General features: G+C 49.0%; 1 protein-coding gene and 1 pseudogene across 4 annotated transcripts in view; one reads left to right on the top strand and one right to left on the bottom strand.

Annotated features, from left to right (window-relative positions):
• The window catches only part of LOC105524036 (CENPB DNA-binding domain-containing protein 1-like), a 30,763-nt gene that overhangs the window by 16,981 nt on the left and 8,613 nt on the right, over positions 1-5,169 (top strand). The gene's annotated exons all lie outside the window — the stretch shown is intronic.
• On the bottom strand, positions 3,849-4,291 carry LOC105524035 (annotated as a pseudogene). Its single transcript, XR_001003689.1, has one exon. The product of XR_001003689.1 is annotated as an ATP synthase subunit g, mitochondrial pseudogene (transcript).

The following is a 5,169-nucleotide window of genomic DNA, read 5'->3' on the forward strand; positions in this document are numbered from 1 at the left end:
TTTTTTGAGACTGAGTCTTGCTCTTGTTGCCCAGGCTGGAGTGCAATGGCTTACTGCAACCTCTGCCTCGCCTCCCTGGTTCAAGCTATTCTCCTGCCTCAGTCTCCCGAGTAGCTGGGATTAAAGGCACCCACAACCACGCCCGGCTAATTTTTGTATTTTTAGTAGAGACATGGTTTTGCCATGTTGGCCAGGCTGGTCTCGAACTCCTGACCTCGTGATCTGCCCGCCTCAGCCTCCCAAGTGCTGGGATTACAGGCATGAGCCACCGTGCCTGGCCTGTTCCTGTTTTTCACACACACAGTTAAAAAAAAAAATCTATTTTGACCAGGTATTACATTCACATGGTTCAAAATGTAAAAGAGACAAGGTGAGACAGACACACAATAAATAAATACATACCGCGGAGGATGGCCCTTTCTCATAAAGTTGTGTTTGAAAAGAACTGCAGAAGGTGAGGGGAAAAGCCATGCAGATAACAGGGAAGAGCACCTGCTTTGGGCCAAAGGAACCACAGGAACAAAAGCCCCTTTGTAGCTGGCACAGTGGCTCACGCCTGTAATCCCAAACTTTGGGAGGCCGAGGTGGGTGGATCACTTGAGGTCAGGAGTTTGAGACCAGCCTGGCCAACATGGTGAAACCCTGTCTCTACTGAAAATACAAAAATCAGCTGGGCATGGTGGCACACACCAGTAGTCCCAGCTACTTGGGAAGCTGAGGCAGGAGAATTGCTTGAACCTGGGAGGCAGAAGTTGCAGTGAGCCAAGACTGCGCCATTGCATTCCAGCCTGGGGGGCAGAATGAGACTCCATCTCAGCAAACAATCAAAACAAAAAAAGCCCCTTTGCTCTGTCTGGAGAATGTGGTCAGGAGTGAGCATAGTAGAGGAGGAGGCTTTGAGTCTTACAAGGGAGCCAGTGAGGACTGTGGCTTTTACTTGAAGGCCTGGGAGGGCTCCAACAGAGGTCAGGATCTGACTTAGGTTCACTGAATCATTCTTAATCTGGTGTGGAGAACTATCATCCCCTTCTATCCTTGGGTACTCCACGGTGGTGGTACCAACTAGGGAAGTTCTCTTCTGTGTTTGTTTCTTATTACTGTTGTAATATTACTACGAACTTAGTGGTTTAAAAACAACATAAACTTATTATCTTAGAGTCCTAAAGGTTAGAGTCTGAATTCGGTTTTACTAGGCTAAAATCAAGGTATCAGCAAGGCTGGTTTCTTTTGGAAGGTCTGGGTTTCAGTGATCACACAGCCTTCTCCTAAGTCAAATCTTTCTCTGCCTTTTTTTTTTCTTTTCTTTTTTTTTTCAAGATGGAATCTTGCTCTGTCCCTGAGGCTGGAGTGCAGTGGCGTGATTTGGCTCACTGCAACCTCTGTCTCCCGACTTCAAGCGATTCTCCTGCCTCAGCCTCCCGAATAGCTGGGATTACAGCCGCGTGCCACCACGCCTGGCTAATTTTTGTATCTTTAGTAGAGATGGGGTTTCACCATGTTGGTCAGGCTGGTCTCGAACTCCTGACCTCATGATCCGCCCGCCTCAGCCTCCCAAAGTGCTGGGATTACAGGTGTGAGCCACCATGCCTGACCCCTCTGCCTCCTCTTTTAAGTACCCCGTGATTATATTTCGGGGCCACTGGAATAACTCAGGATAATCTCCTTATCTTGAGATTAATTTACAAAGTTCCTTTTGCCATGTAAGGTAATTTACTCATCGTTTCCTGGGATTATGATATGGACATGTTTAGGTGACCTTATTCAGCTTCCCACAGTGACATTTGCTGTCTCCAAGTGAGAAGTGTAGAGATGGGTAGTTCACCTCATCCTGCCTGGGAGGTGGCTCAGGATCTTTTGATTTTCTTGGCTTCCTCTTGTGGTTTTAAGAGATTCCTGTGGAGCCCTAAGGAGTTAAGAGAAAATGGAAAAATGGGCTTAACTGGCAGGAACAGAAATGGGTAAACGGGAGCAAATGTCCTGAGAAATGGGGTCAGCTGCAAATGGCTCACCTGCACGCAAGCATCATGTCTGCAAGCACTGAACCTGAGCAGCATGACCTTGTAAAACTTCCTCCTGGTTCTTGGCAGACAGGCTTCCCTCTTCTTTTTTTTTTTTTTTTTTTTTGAGACGGAGTCTCACTCTGTTGCCCAGGCTGGAGTGCAGGGGCGCAATCTTGGCTCACTGCAAGCACTGCCTCCTGGGTTCACGCCTTTCTCCTGCCTCAGCCTCCTGAGTAGCTGGGACTACAAGCCCCCGCTACCACGCTCGGCTAATTTTTTTGTATTTTTAGTAGAGACCGTGTTTCACTGTGTTAGCCAGGATGGTCTCGATTTCCTGACCTCATGATCTGCCCGCCTCGGTCTCCCAAAGTGCTGGGATTACAGCCATGAGCCACTGCGCCCGGCCCCAGGCTTCCCTCTTCTGTCTTGCCCGCTGCTCCCTTGCAACATTTTCTCCCCATTTGCTCTAATAAATCTGCCTTTCTAAGCTCATTACTGTCTTGGAAGATTCTTTTACCACATGCATGCCAAGGCCTCAGGCAGCCGTTGACCATGACATTTTGGTGGCCCATGTAGGGACTCTCCCTACAGGAGACTCTCTCCCCTCTCCCTTCCTACTTGAGATCCTTGGTGGACAGTGTGTAAGTGTGTGAAGACAACTGAAGGTCTCTGGCCAGGGATACACTCTGGTGAAACTGAAAGGTGTCCTGGGAGTCTGAGGCGGGCAGATCACCTGAGGTCAGGAGTTCGAGACCAACCTGACCAACATGAAGAAACCCCGTCTCTACTAAAAATACAAAATTAGCCTGGCATGGTGGTGCATGCCTGTAATCCCAGCTACTTAGGAGGCTGAGGCAGGAGAATCACTTGAACCCGGGAGGCGGAGATTGTAGTGAGCCGAGATATCACCATTGCACTCCATCCTGAGCAACAAGAGCAAAAGTCCATCTCAAAAAAAAAAAAAAAAAAAAGAAACTGAAAGGTGCCCATTCGGAGGTATCTAACCACCACTACCTGCTCTGGAGAGGGACCTAAATTCACTCTCCTTTTTCAGCCTTCCAGCAACCAGCTCCCAGTAGCCCTCTGGTAATTGATGGCATCTGGCCAGGGCTGCTCCATGGTGTTGCCTGAAGGCCAGGGGGTCAACAGAGCTGGCTGCCTTGCCTGGAAGGGAGAAAGACTCTCTCCTATCCTTCTCTGGTCAAGAGTTCCAGAACTTTATGTGTGGTGCAGTTAGCAGTGGCTGCTCATCTAGGGCAAATCCACACACGTTTTGAGTGACTTAGACCTTCTCACTCTAAATTCTCCTGTGAAGAGCTGGCTGTCCTGCTCCAGATGTTTTAATCCAGGTGATCCCAAACAGCACCGGAACGGTGAGTCTTTCCTCAACCTCTTCCCCCTCAGACCCTGGGCCAACCACCCAGTGTAATTCGTGCCTGGACTGACCTGGGACTGCCCACCCTAGTGGTCATCCAAGGGTAAGGCACCCTAGCTCTGGGAGGTTTTTTATTTTTTGTTGTTGTATTTTCTTTTTTCTTTTTTTTTTTTTTCTGAGACGGAGTCTGGCTCTGTCACCCAGGCTGGAGTGCAGTGGCCGGATCTCAGCTCACTGCAAGCTCCGCCTCCCGGGTTTACGCCATTCTCCTGCCTCAGCCTCCCGAGTAGCTGGGACTACAGGCGTCCGCCACCTCGCCCGGCTAGTTTTTTGTATTCTTTAGTAGAGACGGGGTTTCACCATATTAGCCAGGGTGGTCTCGATCTCCTGACCTTGTGATCCGCCCGTCTCGGCCTCCCAAAGTGCTAGGATTACAGGCTTGAGCCACCGCGCCCGGCCTTGTTGTTGTATTTTCTTATTTTATTCAGATAGCAGTCTGATCACACATGGTCCAACAACACTCAAATAATAAATCAGATATAATCAGATGTTAAAGATTGGTCTTCAAACATCATAGTCAATGATGCCACACTTGCCTATGATCTCTCCAACATAAAACCACATCAACACCTCAGTGGCCACCAAACCATTCAGCACAGCTTCCTTAACTGTGAGCTGTTTGAAGCTACCAGTCTGAGCACTATTGACTATTTTTTTCAGGCTCTGAACAGCTCTAGGGATCTCAGCAGGGGTGGGAGGAACCAGCTCAACCTTGGCGTAGTACCAAAATGTGGCCAATCGAGGCTTCGAGTAAGTCACGGCAGCGTTCAGCAGCGCCGGGGTCTTCTCCACAAGGTTACGGACAAATTGGGCCATGGCTCTGGGATGAAAAGTCCGTCGCCCCAAACGACCGGCTGAGGTTTTTTCTTTTTTCTATTTTATGTATTTATTTAGAGACAGAGTCTCACTCTGTCACCCAGGCTGGAGTGCAATGGCACCATCTGGGAGGTTTTTTCTAATAGGCAGGACGCCCCTTTAGAAAAATGCACCTCAGGGTCCTTTAGCAGATGTGCGTAGAGCACTTTTCGTGGTAGGGTGCCCCTAGTTGTGGCTCAACTAGCCCCAAGCAGCTTGGTTTCCCTGTCACACAATTGGACAGACCCTGTCTAGTCCCTCAGACTCACCTCTGGGATGCATTCTAAAGCATTGGAGGACTGGGCGTGGTGGCTCACACCTGTCATCCCAGCACTTTGGGAGGTTAAGGTGGGCAGATCATGAGGTCAGGAGATTGAGACCATCCTGGCTAACACAGTGAAACCCATCTCTACTAAAACAAAACAAAACAAAATTAGCTGGGCATGGTGGCGGGCACCTTTAGTCCCAGCTACTTGGGAGGCTGAAGCAGGAGAATCGCTTGAACCCAGGAGGTGGAGGTTGCAGTCAGGCGAGATCATGTCACTGCACTCCAGCCTGGGCGGCAGAGCGAGACTCCATCTAAAAAATAAGATAAAATAAGATAAAAAATAAAATACTGGAAAAAATTTGACCCCCAAAGTCTCAAAAAGAAATGCTTAAATGCTTAATTTTCCTATGTAATGTGGCTTGCCTGCTTTACAAACTTCTGGGTCAGAAATTCAGGCCTCTGAATGAGACCCTTGCCCCCAGTACTGTTTTACAGCTCGACCTTTTCTGTCGTAACTCCTGTAAATGCTCACTGCAAGCTCCGCCTCCCGGGTTCACGCCATTCTCCTGCCTCAGTCTCCTGAGTAGCTGGGACTACAGGTGCCCGCCACC

Source organism: Colobus angolensis, unplaced genomic scaffold (genome assembly GCF_000951035.1).
Source record: "Colobus angolensis palliatus isolate OR3802 unplaced genomic scaffold, Cang.pa_1.0 Scaffold480, whole genome shotgun sequence".
Taxonomy (NCBI): domain Eukaryota; kingdom Metazoa; phylum Chordata; class Mammalia; order Primates; family Cercopithecidae; genus Colobus; species Colobus angolensis.